The 16,943-nt window shown below is 40.0% G+C and overlaps 1 long non-coding RNA gene across 1 annotated transcript in view; it reads left to right on the top strand.

Annotated features, from left to right (window-relative positions):
- The window catches only part of LOC139794894 (uncharacterized), a 15,611-nt gene extending 11,113 nt beyond the window's left edge, over positions 1-4,498 (top strand). The window contains exon 2 of the long non-coding RNA XR_011725297.1: positions 1,158-4,498. This is a non-coding gene — a long non-coding RNA (uncharacterized lncRNA). The remainder of the gene's footprint in view (positions 1-1,157) is intronic.
- The last annotated feature ends 12,445 nt before the right edge of the window (positions 4,499-16,943 follow it).

The raw sequence follows: 16,943 nt of genomic DNA, 5'->3' as shown, positions 1-16,943 counted from the left end.
TTCATTACAGTATGCAAATATATATTGAATGCATAAATACATAACATATAAAATTATTATATTTTTCTAAGTGTAAGATTGCATTAACAGTAGTAAGGCTGCCTAAGTGCTTCAATTTAATATGAGTACACTGATTTTGTGAATGTGCTTTACAGAGGTATTGCAGGTTATCAGTTTTATAACTGGCAAATCATTACCTGAAAGTGTAACCTTCAGGTGCAGTTTAGTAGCACACCTTCTGTGTGTTTATACACCACTGTAAGGGGCTTCCCTTCAGTTCACTTGAATCACCAAGAACTCAGCACTTGAACTCAGCACCAAGAACTTGTCCTCCTGAGGGGAGTGATTTGTAAAGCTATATACATGCAGGACAAACCTGGAGAAGCAATACTTGCAAGGCAAGTAATTCATATTTGATGACCATGTGCCTGTGGCCACATGGTGGGCAAGTAATCCCTTGCTGTGACTGTTGGCCACCAAAATCCCTCATAGTACAAGAGCTGAACAACAGTCTTCCCAGAGGCAGCATCAGAGTTAGAGACATTCTGAACTGGCTTAATACTTGGTAAAAGCTCCACCAAGGTACTCCAAACATCTTAGGTACAAAAACATTTTTCAGCATTCTGATCCTGGTGCAAGGTTCTGTCTTTGTAATCTTATAACAAATCCAAATCATATAGTTTTATCCTTTGGGGCAATTTCTGCATTGAAAATGGCAAACTCAGATATCTTTCTTAGACAGAGGATTTGAAGCTTAAGTAATTCTGAAAGCTTCACTGTGATTAATATAAAAAAGAGCCTGGTAATGAAAAAAAGCAAGCCTAGCATATGCAGGCAGGAAGCTTAAGTTCTTGGTTTAAATAATTTAGATACAGCAGTAGAAAAGTCTTAAGTGGGACATAAGAAAGATTGTACATTAAGACATGAATCTATCTATGTTTTCTACTCAACCTTCCGTTTACTGGAATAAAAACATTTTGACAGACAGGTACCAAAAAGAGGTGGCAGGAGCTGATATCCTGATAATGATGGTATATTGTGTAATGGTATCCCAGAGAAGAGGCAATTACTGGGACTGCACACTGACAGCCATAACAATTATTTAATCCTTCTGGAATTAATGGGATTACTTCTACCCTTCCCTGTTTTCCTTTTAGAATAAACTTGCCTAAGAGAGCGAGTTTGATGAAAAATGCACCTGTCTTCCCAGATCATGGATGAGAAACACATGAAAAGGACCCTGAGGACAAACTACCCTGAAGCAAAAAGCTAGTGCTTCCTATTAAAAGCCAAGGTACAAGATAAAACCTCATAAAAGGTTTGACAAAACACCACTCCACACCATTCAGCAGCTCAAAACAGGTGTACCATTTGGGACTTTGGGTGGGTCTCATTGGTCTCATTGTCACAGCACTCTCTGGCCTGGTAGAGGCCACCTTGTACCATCATTTTTGTTGACAGAAAATAAGGGAGTGGTCTATGCCTTTTTTTTTGCTTGTTTTTCAAAACAGATGATCTCAGCCCCTGGCACAGAGCATGAGATGTGCATTTCTCACTGCCCTGAGTTCAAGAAGATCAGCCTGTGGCTGGGCTGTACCAGGGATCAAAGACCTTGATGCTTCACAGTACCCAAAGGAGATGCCAATCTGCTACTGCTACTGTATTTATGCAGAAAATGTGGGAATGATCAGCAGCTGGCCCAAGGTGTGTCTAGGACACACATAAATACCTTGTAGCTGTTTGCATAAAGTCTCACATTCTGTGTTAAATCAGTACAGGGAGTGACATGCCCCAGAAGACCTAAAAAAACCAGTGTTCAGAGCGTGAAATTTGTGCACAAGCTTTGCCTTTCCTTGAAAGAAGTTGTGCTGTAGGTATGGTTTGACAGGAAAACAGATTGTTGTTTAACTCACAGACTTAAGGTGTTGTATGGGAGCAGGCTGTGACTTCCAGAAATTTAGCATGAAATGCAGAGAATAATTAATTTGTCATCTCTATTAATTTTTGAACCAATGTAGCACCTAAGCTGTGTGCAGGAATATCTTTAGTATGGCTCAACATTTGTATATTCCACCTATTATCTGTTGCAATTACAGGGCAAAATTAACCACTTCAGTCTCATATTAAGAATATTACCCTTGTATTATTTATATTCCATTATCTTATATACTGATAATAATCATAACCAGTCTTGCTTTTTTATGCTGGTGTTTTCTATTAAATGCTCTTGTGAAATTTAAAAAAAAAACAATAGCTATATTATCTCCAGATTGGCTGATGTATTGTGGCACTGTAAGAAACTAGGTGTTGGAAATAAAATGTTAAGCCACCCAAAGCCACTGCAGTTAATCATATTTAACACCTGACTAAACCAGGCTCACCCAGAGCTTTTGGTAGGATTGGGAATAAAGAATCCTGCTCAAGTCCCTCTGTTGCTGTTATGTGAGAGCCCATTAATAGCTGCAGTTTCAATTAAAGCTGGAAGGCTTCTAGAAGCTATAGGCCCTGTTCACGTTTAGGAAAATTTTGTACCTCCCATTGCTCTGGTACAGCAGGTCTTGGAAAAGACTACCATTTGTTTTTCTATGACCTACAGACAGACCAACCATTGATCAAAAATCTATTTGCTTTTAATCAATATATCATCATGAGAAGCATATAAGAGGAGACTGTAGAGAATACACTGTACTGTTTGACCTCTATAGCAATCCTATAACACAGAACTGCTGTTTATTTATTCTCTTGAACCTGTAATGAAAATATATGTGCTCTACCACAATGGTAGTGTTACCTTTTTAATATTGATCTGTATTTCCATTGCCAAACCAATGTGAAAACTCAGCTTCTGTGTCGTCTGAATAGTATAATTCCCCCCAAACAACTCATACATGAAATGGAATAAAAGTCCCACCTCTGAAGAGCAAGCAGAGTGCAGAATGTTAAGGCAGGGCAGGCATCAGTGTGGAGAGCCAGGGGCTCTTTGAAACATAGTAGGATTAGAGGGAGATTCCCAAAGAGTAAAAATGAGTACAGCAAGGAAAAGAAAAAAGAGCTCAAGTATATCCTACTGCATTTTATTTTAAAAGGTATATATCTTCCTTTGTGGCAATGCTTGAACTTGATTTTTTTGTCTTTAAAGGAACATCCTTTTCCTCTATGGCTTTGCATAACAAAGAAACAACCTTTTAATGGTAGCTTGCTTTTCTTTGGCTTTCAGGCAGGGGGGAAATTCTGATTTCCTCAGAATATATATTTCACCCATAGAAAAATGGCCTTTTTATCCTCCTGGATCCTTTTTGATCCCTTCACATAATTTTCTTAAGTTCCCATGTTGTATCTTATCTTCACTCCATGAAGATCTGCCCTTGTGTGTTCTTAGCACATGTGGCTGAGAGCCTGCAAATGTGTGTGCCTTGGCCTTTTCACTGCTGGAGGCCTTGTGGTGGTCATAGCCACTGCTTCCTCTACTACATTTAACACTACGCTGTCCCAGTGCTCACATACTTTAAGATCCTCTGTATCAGTTCCTCCTTTCATAGGATTCACAGGCAATCCCCAACAATTTAGCATTCCTGCAGCAATGCCTTTACCCTGAGCAAGTTGTCTGGAAGGAGACAGTCTTTCCTGCAGGGAAAGAAGTCTCAGGAATTTCCAAATTCCTTCTCCTCCCTGTTACCAAGCAAATCTAACAATCTCTTCTTTGACAGAAGCTCCCAGAAAAACACAGCCATGGTAACTGCTGAATGACTTATACAGCTTAAAGGGAAAAACAGGTTAAACAAAGGATAATAACACTTTCAGAGCCTCTTTATTCCACAGAGAGTGCTGAAAAGGAGCATACACAGTACAGGGATAACATATTTGAGAGATCATGGGAAAAATCCTGTAGCCGAAAAAAGGTATTCTTCAAGAAAAACAAAGTCAGATAGGTGCATCTGTTATTAATCAGCTCTTTAGACAACAAGTTGAGGAGCAAAAGCAACAAGCCTTCCCCTGGGCTCAAATTCCTCCTTGGAATTTCTTAAACGTTCAGGACTGCAGAGCTGTAATTCCTGGTTCACCCTGTGAACAGCAGCTATTGCCAATCTCTTTATCAGCTTGACAGCCAAGCCAAGGAAACCACAAAAATTTGACTACCTGTACAGAAACCATACTGGATAGCTGAGAAAAGACACACCTTAGACAGTACATTAACACTTCTAGCAAATTAATCTAACAAAACAGCAAAGCATTGGTCTCACCTCCTGCATGCCCAGGACCAATGTGTCCCAATGAAGAGGGAGGAAGGCAGGCAGGAGTGCCAGGAGGCTGTTGCAGATAAGCAAGGAACTCCTGGACACACTTTTTTTACAGAGGGTGGAAGCAAGGACAGATACCCTGGGAGAAGGACAGGGAAGTAGTCAGAGGAGCAAGAGATCAGGTTAGGAAAGCAAAAGCCCAGAGAGAACTGGATCTGGCAAGGGGGGTTAAGGACAACAGGAAAAACTGAGAATAAAAAGAGGAAAACGTGGGCCCACTCCAAAAATAAACGGGAGAGATGGTCACCCAAGATGTAGAGAAGGCTGAGATATTCAATGAATACTTTGCCTCTGTCTTCACCAGCAAGGACTCTGGTCACACCCTCCGTGTTACAGAAGCCAAAGGCAGAGATTGGGAAGAGGAAGATCCCCTCACTGTAGATGCAGAGCAGGTTCAAGATCACCTAAAGAACCTGAAGGTGAACAAGTCCATGGACCTGATGGGATTTGTCAATGAGTCCAGAAAGAACTGGTGGATGAAGCTACAAAGCCACTTCCATCATATTTGAAAACTCATAGCAGTCTGGTGAAATTCCTGCTGACTGGAAAAGGGAAAATATAACCCCCAGCTTAAGAAAAGAAAAAAAAAGAAGATCCATGGAACTACAGGCCAGTCAGTCTCACCTCTATGCCTGGCAAGATCCTGGAGCAGATCCTCCTACAGGCTCTGCTAAGGCAAGCAGATAACAAAGGGGTGATTGGTGACACCCAACACGGCTTCACTAAGGGCAAGTCCTGCCTGGGTGATTTGGTGGCCTTTTATGATGGGGTCATGTAATGCCTCAGTGGACAAAGGCAGAGCAACAGATGCCATCTGCATGGACCTGTGCACAGCATTCCACACTGTCCTGTGTGACATTCTGAGCTCTAAACTGGAATGATATGGATCTGAGGGATGGACCCCTCACTGGATAAGGACCTGGCTGGATGGTTGCACCCAAAGAGTTGTGATCAGTGGCTCAGTGTCCAAATGGAGATGTGTGACAAAACTTGAAAAGGGAAGATTTAGGTTAGACATTAGGAAGAAATTATTTAATTTGAGGGTGGTGAGACACTGGAATAGGTTGTTGAGGAAAGTCGTGGCTGCCCCCTCCCTGGAAGCGTTCAAGGGCAGGTTGGATGGGGCCTTGGGCAACCTGGTCTAGTGGAAGATGTCCCTGCCCCATGCAAGGGGGTTGGAACTACATGATCTTTAAGTCCCTTCCAACCCAAACCATTCTGTAATTCTATAAGTCTATGAATGTACTCAGTCATTAATTTTTGTTTGCTTTCAATAAGCATATTTAAACTATAACATTAACTTCCTGAAAAGTTGTGTACCATACCAATTCAGCTTTTCTCCCTGAGAATGTAAAACTATAGGGTACTACGCTGAGTGCTACACTGTGATCTTTATGTAGCATATACAATATATATATGTAGTATATAGAGTAGTATAGTATAGTATATGTGCACTACACTGAGTGCTTATATTAGTAATATTAGCTTATATTAACATCAGTAATGTTAACAGCAACCAAACCCCAGCAGTTTCCTTAACATAATAGGTTTGCTTCATAATGACAATGATGACTGCATAGCAAAATTTCAGTGGAAACGCTTGCATTTAAAGCTTGAGCACATGTCCTTGTACAACAACCCTTAGGTCCTTAGGGCCCTCAGTTCTGTCTCTCAGCTCCCTTCTCATTCCTGGCTGTCCCAAGTATATTACAAGTAGTTGTTCTTCCTGACTTCTTGCAAGCAAAGTGCTTCCTGACACTCACCACTCTGACATCATGCTGCTTTGACAGCTCTTGCAAGGAGATCAGGGCCTGAAGTGATGAACTTCTGGAAGATGGGGGGAGGAGAAGAGGAAGGAACCTCAGAGAGAATTTTCTGGCCATATAGAGAGTCCTTCCACGTTAGTATTTTGTTTTGGAAGATCTTTTGTTCTGCAGATCTATTCTGAGAGGCGAGCATGGTGATTGTGTGTGCTGCAGCAGGAGGACCCTCCAGAAACACTCTGAATCAGTGCTGTATGTTCTCTTTGCTTCCCAAGTGGATATTTCCAAACCATCTGTCAGCCACTGGACTCTGACCTTAAACTGAGAAGTCAGTAATAAATGCAGTCAATTTGAAACTGATTATTGTTTCTAAGGTCAATAATGGGAAAACTGACGATCAGCAAACAACCCTCCTGACAACACAACTCTAATGTTTCCCTTAACCAAACAATCCCATAGTAACTAACCTGATGTTTGCCTACTCCACCTGCCAATCTACAGCCATGCTCTCCCTATTGCTTAAAGCAGGCCTCACAAAACCTGAACTAGAAGTATGCATGCTTATTTCACTCAGACTAGGCTTAACAGTATGTGCTACTTGAGAATTTTAAGTAAATAATCCAAAATCTTCCATTTGCTGAAACAAATGTTGAATATCTTCTGCTTTGTTTCTGCATTTGGGAAGCAAAGGCTAAGTTTCACTATCTGTGCTTCAATAAAAAAACAGTCAAAGAAAAAATTTTCCTGTAATTACTGTGTATCTTCCTAGATCAGTCAAGGTTTACATCATGGACAAATATGCCCATTTGTATTCAGAGGATGCAGACTCAGGATGCTTCCAACCTATTTTCCTACCACAACCTCGTCATACCCTGCCTCAGATTCCTCTCTTCCCCAGGCACCACCCTGATTCATAATCTCAAGAAAGTAGGAGATGCTTGATGATCTTGCAGACATGCAGAATGTGTTTTCACTGTGGAATTTCCAGCCCAGTGGATTGCCCACTAACTGGTAAGCAGGTGAGAGTTGCTAACTTCTAGAGCATGAATGCTATTTGCTTATCTGGCATCAGAGTGCTCTCACTCTGGTGTCTCTTTGATGAAGGCCAGGGCTGGTGCCTCTTCAGCATACAATTTCATTCATGTGGCTTTCTTCACTCGGAATTTCTTCATTCACTGCTAGTCAGCCGAGGTCTGCAACACACAATTTTGCCTTCTGGTGAGGTTTTTTAGGCCCAGAAACATTATTCAGTGGTATGAAGTTATTTTTATCTCCTCCCCAAAATTTCATCATTCTTGTCCCATCACTAATCACCATTTTAGAAGGAGTTGCTTAAGTCCCACATTTATGGAAGATATGCAAACTAGAAATGTAAGGTACATTACCTTTCACAGATCTCATGCTGATAGCAAATTTCAAAGTAGATTTAAAAGAAAAACTGTATTTTAGAATGTGCAATTGAAAATTGTTGAAAACTCACTCTAGTAATCTTGACATTGGAAAAATTCTTCACAGGAGAATGCTTCAGACATTTCATTACAAGTTAGCACAGGGAGACCTCCTCACATTTTGACGTGGCTCCACCCAATACAACCACATTTAGTGAAGCTGTATTGTGCCAGGCTGAGCAGCTACATATGAAAGTAATCTTGATCAGTGTCAGCTTTTGTAGGCTGACAGCATACTTTCTGGTGTAGTCAGATCTTTAAAGCTTGGGATTGTCAGTGACTCTGCTTTGACTTGAAGTCTAGAGAAGTAGCTCAGATGCAGATATCAGTACTGCAGACATCTAAAGTTAGATAATAGGAATTCCAGTGCTGAAGCTGTATGGCGGGATGACAAATGCTCTCAGATTCAGGGGTCTGTGTTGCTTTCTTTTAATAACTTTCTAGGAAACATTCATATTTTCTCTCCAGTAAAGGTGCATCAACCTTTTAATCTCTGAAACAGAAATGCATGCTTTTATGCAGCTATTTCATGCAGCATTTACACAAAATTCTTGGCAGCTTAAAGAAAATATATTATTAAAATAAATTATTCCACGGATTATGATTTATGATAACATCATTTGTAGTGTTCCTGAAAACATGTAATAAAACTGTTGCTGTTGCTGGATGGGCAGTACAGTTGTCTGCTGTCTTTTCCCAAACCAAACATATAGTTTCATTGCCACCCTTATGCCTACTTTTCCAGTAGAACAGGTAGACCCTTTGGTGTACGTAGAAAATATAATGAATCCTTGTCCAAAATAGGTCGGGTGATTCATGCCCTAAACCTACCTGTTCTTCTGCATTGATCACCAAGGGAAGCCCTGGGTGACACATCTTAATTATCAACATCTGCATTGCATATATAAGAGTTAAATGAGATTAATTTCTCTGCTGGTGTCTCTAGTTGCGTCAGACATTTCATAGCAAAGATAGATGTTTTTTGAAAGCCAAGGAAGGACTCAAAAGTTCTTTGATCAAAGGAAAACACCAATCAGCATTTTCATGAATTTTTTTTTGGCCACAGTGGGATCAACATCTTTACTTTGTTTCACAAAGTAAACACACACAGACCCAGCTGAGTAGAATACACCAACAGGGAAAGATGCAGAGATCTGGAGCAGTTAATCTGAGACAGAAGAAACAGGCAGAACATGGACAGATCTTTCCAAGGGTCTATATAAATAATATTTTCAAGTTTTCTGTGTAAAATTCCATATGGAAAGTTTCTCAAACTGCAATATATCCTGTTCTAGGCTAGATAACTAAATTGAGGAAACAATAAAACTTATCACACCAGAAGTCATGTCAAATGATGTGTTATCATGCTGAATTACATTATTTTCCTGACGTAAACAGACCTGGATACGAAGAAAGGTAAAGCAGTTCTTAGATTACCTGTCTAGATCTTGGTATTTCCCTTATAAACGCTTATAAAGCTAGAGACTGAAGAAATTGTCTGAAGTAACTTCTTGCTGTAAGTAACAGAAGAAATCTTAAGTACTTCTTGTACATGATGCTTTATAATTTGATGAACTAATCTGAATTTATTAACCACTGGTACCCCAACTATGTTGGGTGGCTTTAAGTCAAGAAAATCTGTACTGTCTCCTAGCATTGCTTTTGTATGTCACTTTTACTACAAGGAACGAGTTTCCTTGTTGGGAGCAAGCTTGGATATAGAACATCCAGATCAGAAGAATTCTTCAGATGAAAAGCCTTGAATATCTTGCTGAAATATGAATTAAAGTGACCAGAGAGATGCTAAGTAGGAAAATAAAAGAAGTGCTTGGGCTTTTTTAATGCACAATCAAGTTATATTGTATGTTACAAGTAATAATTCTAAAAAATCAAATTATTATGCTTAAACTGACCATATTACTTAAAATGGGCTTTTATTCATAACCAGGCAGCCTTTATTCTATAATTGCACGTAGAAGGAAATCACTATGCTTTGTTGATCAAATGACAAAAGGCTTCTTCATTTGCAGTTACTAATAAGAGTGTAAAAGTCCCATATGTGTCTTCTACCAAAATCTCCCAGGCTGGTGCCCAAATGCAAAGCTGCAGCCAAAGACAATTGTGCAATTTAGACCTTAGCTAATATTTTGAAAACATAGAGGGAGGAGTAGTATTAAACTGCTAAAGAAATATTTATGAAAAGTAAGGTCACCAAGTACGCTCTGATTTAATCATGGACTTCTGATCCATAGCAAAAAAACAAGGAGTACAGTCATGAAAATATTTTTGCTGGCAGCCTGTTGGGCATTACAATCAGCTCTACTTATGTACAACTCTATGAAAAAGCTTTGCCTTCCAGTCTCCATAACAGCTAGATTACTTTTCTATGTCATGCAAAAATATGCCCTCTATCACGATTTATCCTCGAGCAACTTTCATGAATGAGTCATTACTTCTGTTTAAAGGTTTTATTTTTTAAATGCTGACACAAGCTTAGCTGTAGTATTGTCAACTGCTACTACAGAGGCACTTAAATGATGCTGTCATATAAAGCAGAATAAATTATTTCAATTGTAAACCAGCTAATTATACATTAAATCTGCCTTCTACTCCTCTTCGTTATAAGAAAGCTTTTTTCTGCTATGGGTGAAATAGAGCAGTGTGCATAAAGCCACATGAAGAGCCATTTTGCTTTGATCATATCAATGCTGCTCAGTGTCTTATTTTTTAAGATTTGTACTTCTATTCATGTGATAGCCTCATGTTTTCTTTTGGCTTCAGTTTCAGAGTTTTAAAATTTTGAACTTACACATTGACCCCAGAGGTCAAATCCCAATTTATTAATGTCTGAAATCTCATTATTTTTTAACGAATCTCACTAGGTTAAGACCTAACTGGTGATTTTTTAATGCTTAGGCTTATTAAAATTGATAGTAATATAACCGGTGTAAATACCTTCTTTATATAAATGATCAATTAGAAACAATGTCAGCAATTACAAGCTATGTAAATTTTTTTTCATTACTTTTGTGATAAATGTGATGAAATTTTCCCTGCCCTGCAGAAGGCTGATTATAATTCAACCACAATCAGATGTCTCTGCAGAAGAAACCAACATAAAGAGGAGACAGCCTGGCTTTCCCCAGTCAAGTCATTAAGGAATGAACAAGTTTTGTCTCTAAGACAGACTAAATGAAAACAAAAACAATATAGTTTTAAACTGAACTTTGGATTTACTTATGCACTCTAGGGAGAAACAAAGCTTTCAGGGTTTCAGTATTGTCTGCACGAGAATTTTTAGTTTTGACCAGAGGTCTTGTATACCAAGGTCATAAAAGAAAAGGCATTTATCTTTCTTAACTGTGTAAATAAAATTCCTCCTGTGGTTGACATCCCATCCTTCCCAGGATGATTCCTTAAACTGATGTTTTCTGTATAGTCTGGTTTGGGTGTCTGAAAAGATGGCACTTTTTCTTTTCCTTAAAGTATAAACAAGCATTTTGTCTGAAATTAGTAATCTCTTTTCCTTTTTGTCTACTGCACATTTCTTGGTTTAGCTGCTTATCAGAAGACAATGAAGAACGTCTCAGATCTGAACTCTTAACAACCTACATCAAGGAAATGAGACACAGAATATTTAATAAAGATTTCTTATGTATTCATTCAGTATTTAATTACACTACAGGCCAATGAATGAAATAATTTCACTATTTAAATTTTCATAATGTTTCTCTTGTTCTATCACCATGGACAGATTGAGGGGAGAGGGTGGAGCAGATACAACTTAAACTCCTTTTATAAAATTAAACAAAATAAAATTTTGTTTTGACAAAAATTCATAAATAAGAACAAAGAGTGCAGTTCTCTTCCCTAGCATCCCTCTCTGAAGGTCAGTTCTGATTATCCCATACCTGGCTGACAGATGACAAGAGATAATACTGTAAATTACCTTTTCTTCCTCTTGAAAGAGCTTTGAGCAATCTGCCTTTCTCATGCTGTTATGCATACTAATACTTCTGTACATGGATAGCTTCACAGACTTGTGTACCTTTATTGATTTATAATTAGTTTAAAAGTTAAAAGTGTAACTATTTGCAGGAGCAAGGCCTTTGTTGGCACATTGACTTCCTTTAAACTGGACTAAAATTACTGATATGACCGGGGGCATTTGAAGACTGTGCAAGGGGAGAAAGCATGAATTTTGCTTCTATGTGTGTTTTTCTGTTGATTGACAGCTTTCCTTTTGAAGGAAGACTGTGGTCATTGGTTTGCCTCAGTTAGTAAGGCAATCTTAGATGTTTTTAGGATCAGGAGAGGCAATTTTCTTGATTTGTTTTAGTGACTGCAGATCAACACTGCTTCAATGATACAGCTGATGCCATAGGGCAGAATAAGGGAAATTTAAGTGGGGCTTTTCATTTTCAGGAACAGAGCTGTCAAACATGTCAAGCAGCAGTCTCCATGTACTTTTTAATTAGCCAAATGCAGGGATTGACACTAGTTTATAGAATGCTGAAAAACTAACATCAATAAGACTAAAGCAGGATTACTCAAATCTCTTTTTTCAGTCCCTTTTTGAAGATCCCCCATAACTAGGTTAGAATAGCGTTGAATGACATCGCATATTTGATAAATTAGATACAAATAGCAAGTAAGGTAGAAGATAACTACAGCTGAGCGTTTACAGCATTTATAATGAACCTTCAAAGACAAAACATTTATGCTGTAAACATTACATTGTGAATTACATTTGTTATTTCATTCAGTGCATTATACTAATTAATCAAGTGCATATGAAAAAATGTATGAACATGATAGTTCTTGCCTAACAAAGAGGAGTTGAGACTAATGACACTAATGACAGAATAGGGCTGCAACAGATAAAACCCAGTTTGGTTAGGTCAAAATTGATTCAGGGAAAGATGGTAAGAACTTCTACTACAAAAGAAAGCAAAATTCCCAATTTCAAGTAGACAAGTTTTGATAAACAAGGGAACTCACTTGTGAAGTCAGGGACTGAGGAATTCAAATATTGAGGATAATACAATTATTTGAAGTGAAAAGGATAAAATGTATGGACTTTGTGCCTCAAGAAAGCAGAGAAAGTTCTACCAAGGGGCTTCAGAGCTGGTTGAATAAATAAGCACAAGCAAAAAGCACAACATTTACAAAATGGCAAAGAGGATTAAGCACAAAAAAATGTTATCTGAGGGATCAAGAAAAGGAAGGACAAAGTGAGAACTGCCAAAAGTCAAGCTGAGTTAGACTTCCCAAAGATATGAAAAGCAAACAACAAAAAAGATTCTTCATCCCCATAAACAAAAGACAATAAAGGACTATAATGCTCTGGATTATGAAATGGAAAGAGGTGGAAGACAGTCTTGGCAAAAGATAAATGCACATCACCATTGATCTAAAGTGAATACTTTGCCTTGATTTTTATTAAGTACAGTGACTGATCGTGGGCACAAAACCAGTTTAGATAATGGCAGGAATATGTGCAAAAACGTGGTTCAGAACAAAGGTAGAGAAGAGCTCAAGAAAATGAATGCAGGCAGTTCAAGGGACAGCATCTTCTCCACCCCACTCCTGAAAGGAAGTAGCACTTGAGTGGATGGGTCTACTGCCAGGTGAATGGAGAGGACCAAATTTCACACCTGCCACCAAAAAAGGTGTTTAATTCCAGCCACAATGTTCTTTTAGTTCATTCTTGATTTAATGTAGAAGGATACTTGCTGGTTGTACACAATAAATTAATTTATTTGGTAGGAAATACCCATATGAGGTGCTTGCAACCACTATTATGAGCTAAAAATAGCTTGAGTTACTGAAACATCATTGCTGCCTGTTACTACAATGACACAATTTAAAATTTCTGTCACACAGAAGAACAGCCCAGATTTGCTGAGGAATTCTGTTCCATGACTTCTAACTCCCTGAAGAGTGAAGTTGGCTGCATTTGCTGTCCTTTCCATAAGCAGAAATCTGAGAAGTGGGGCAAGTAAATCAGAATGGGAATGGTGGAGCAGGGCCAGGTGGCAATATTAGAGGTGAGTGCTTTTGCTTTTAAAAGAAGGAAAATAATGCCTTGAAAATCATACATTCTCAGTGCCTCTGCTGGCTATGTAGCCACTTGCTTTTCCATTCTTTTTGCAGGAACAATCAAAACAATTGAGGAAGACAGCAGAAATGCACCTCCTTGCAGCACACTACAGTTTGTGCTTCTCACAGTCACATACTGGGGTTGCATAGCATTAGCATAACATAACCTTGAAATAGATATTAACAATTAACGTTCTCCTTTACAAAGAGTGATTCTTTGCTGCCCACTGGGTGGAGGGCTGGTAAGAGTGACTTTATTCTGTGTTTGAATCTTCATTTTTCTTGGCAATGCCTCTCATGAGTTGGCAGCTCTAAGTTACTTTGCTGCCACAGCCCCCTATGGATCATTGCAGCAACTGGAAATAGCTGTTCAAAGTGAGGAAACCTCTACACAAGTATTCCCTAGGGAGAAATTTCAAGACACTCTACAGCCCTTTTGTGCAACTGGGAAAGTGTAAAGAGATTGGGTAAGAATACAGAATCCATCATTGTCCTTTCCATACAATAATCATTCATACTTTCTCATCTTTCTGGACAGCAGGCTTGCCCTGTTCAAGAATATGGGTAAGAGCAAAGCACCATCCAGGCTTGCAGCCCATTTCTGACTGCCCCAAAGCTCTCTTTTGGCATATAGGAACTCTGAACCACTCTGGCTCTTTAGGAACCAGATCATAAACAATTTTTGGCCCTGTGTCTCACAATCATCTGATGATATCTGAGCCTTCCTGTCTTCTAGAGCCTTCCTCCCTCTAGATTCAAATGTCTGACTGATTTTATTAAATAAATTTCAAAACTGCTCTAGTTAAATTAGTGCAACCTCTTTGAAGGGGCATTTTCAGACCTTCTAGTCCTTCAGTTGCTATTCTGCCCTTTATCTCTGGGTAATCATAGTTATAAACATTAATTCAGTGTCCATCTTTCCAAGGATGACCCAGAGAACCTCTCTCTAATCCACAACAATCTCCTTCTGTCCCTCCTGAAAACTCAGCCTGTCACTCAGACAATACTTAGTTCATGTCTAGTTGTCAGTCGAGTTCAAAAAAGAGCTTTCAGTGTTTCCCTCTTTGCTCTCTTCCACCTGTTTCATGTGTACCTTTCAGCAATGCAGCCTCTCATGAAGGAAAGCCTGCAGCCTTCAGCATTAATATAAACCTTTTTTAGGTGTTCATACACATATTCTTTGGCTTCAAGCACACTATGTCACCCTGCTACTTTTCTATCACTTCAGACAAAATACTTGTCTTTGTTTTCAAATTCTTTCACTGTTTCATCTTACTCAGGGTTGAGATCATTTCCCTCCTCATGTCAGCTGGTGATACTGGGCTGTATTGTCCCTTGTTAAACTTGCAAACAAGTGCCCCACACCATTTAAGGTTATCCTTCACACCGAGAAGATTCCTAGAAATAAAGAAGAATTTACTTCACTTTTTCAATCTTCTTCTCCTCTGAAGCATCTTAGAAACAATCTTATGGGCAATTGGTTTGCCTTAAAAACAAGATGCAACAGTCACAGTTAGTGCATTAGGCCCACTCAGAGAAGTGTCTGCTAACAGGTGAGAATAAACTGAAGTCCTGTATTGGAAAAGTCAGAGAAAGCACTAGGTGAAGGGGTCAGGCAAGAGCCCCATCAGACTTCAGTAAATGCTGGATTTTGTGAGCATGTGGATCAAGATCTAATGGGACCACACTACAAAGATCAAGATGTCAGAGCGTGTGTACGAGACAGGATCCAAGGCAAGAAAAAGATAAATCTGGCCGGAGCAACATCACACAGATCTCTTGCAAACAGAAAGTAGGATCAAGTACCTGACTGAACCAAAGACTAACATTAGATCAACAGAAGATAGTGCTAGGAACTAGTATAATAGATCCAGAAAAAAGGACCGGGGGCTGGTGTTTTAAAATAAATGGCTGGACAGAGTCCACGAACTCCCAGCTGTAGTTTCATAAGCACTTTAAGCCAATATAATACATCATTGCTACTGGAAGAAGTGGTCCTGCACTCCTCATCGGTGTTTCTTGTGCATGCCCAAGCACAACCTCTTATTTATACCAACACAAACATGTATGTAGCTTGGACGTGAACTGGCTTGGGGAACTGAAGCAAGTTAAAGCTGATCACAATTAAAAACTATTAACCATGATTAAAACTAAGCAGTTAGCATTAAACCTGATGCAGTCCACTACTTATGCAGGCAAGTGCTTGTACCAGCATAAGAAGGAGACAATGTAAACAGCTGAGAAAGGAAAACTTTTATTTTATGGTAGTAACAACTTACACAAAGTTAGTAAAAACCAGTGAAATCACAGCACTGGAAACATGTTCTCTGCCAGCTAAAAGACCGTGTTGAAAGTGCACACAGTGGCAACTAGTGACCTGGGGAATGATTCACATCCAGCTGCCTTGGAGATGACTCACGAACTCCGTGAGTCACCCCTCCGCTTGTGGACAGAACCACTGCCTATTATGCTGTCCGATACTATCTCACTGTCTCCTAGTAGGGACTCATTCATCTGTCCTCCACCATGTGCTGCTGCTTGTCCCATGCTTTATATTGTAAGCTCATTGGGGCAGACAGCATTTTCTGCTCTACAATTGTTCGATAGTGAGGGTTTTTTTTCCGATTGGCCTTTATTACCGTATTGCCTAAAGAAAAACCAAACCAAAAACCAAACAAACCAATAAAGCTGTTTGGTTTGCAACAGTTTGTTCTAAATACATTAAAAACATATTGCAGGTAGGCAGGTGTTTACCCATGCACATACACCCCAAGGCGCTTTCTCTCCCGTGCTGTGCATACAACTAATGCACATGCCCTCCCTCCTCACTGCTCCTGCCACGCACACGCGGATAAATAACTTCTCAGTCACACACGCACAGCTCCTCGAAGGGAAGGAGAATTATGTTTGAAGGCTCAGCTTCCTCTGTACTACCTAAGTAATACACGGCAAGAAAGCCCAGAGGGAAAGAAGTCGGACACAGAAGGCGTACTGCAGCTTCGGCCCGGGAGGAGGGTTTACTCTCGGGCTTCCTCCTTGCTACGCGCACACTTGCTTTGGGGATTGCTCCCCCGTCGTCTCTCGGCCATGTTCAGCCCTGCTGTCCCTCGCCACCCTTGGATCGCTCACTGCCCACCGTAGGCCGCGCTGGCACCCCCACCCCCAGGGGCGACGCATCCGGACCCCGGCGTGCCTGGCACACCACGCCACGCCACACTGCCCCGACCCCGATCCTGATCCTGATCGCGGTCTCGATCCCCAACGCCGCCCGCGCTCCCCGCTCCCGCTCCCTGCGGGCGGGCGGGCTGCAGTGGGCGTGGCCAGAGGAACCG

Source organism: Heliangelus exortis, chromosome 3, assembly GCF_036169615.1.
Source record: "Heliangelus exortis chromosome 3, bHelExo1.hap1, whole genome shotgun sequence".
NCBI lineage: Eukaryota > Metazoa > Chordata > Aves > Apodiformes > Trochilidae > Heliangelus > Heliangelus exortis.
The sequence above is the reverse complement of the archived record's forward strand: the minus strand, read 5'-3'. Positions and strand labels throughout refer to the sequence as shown.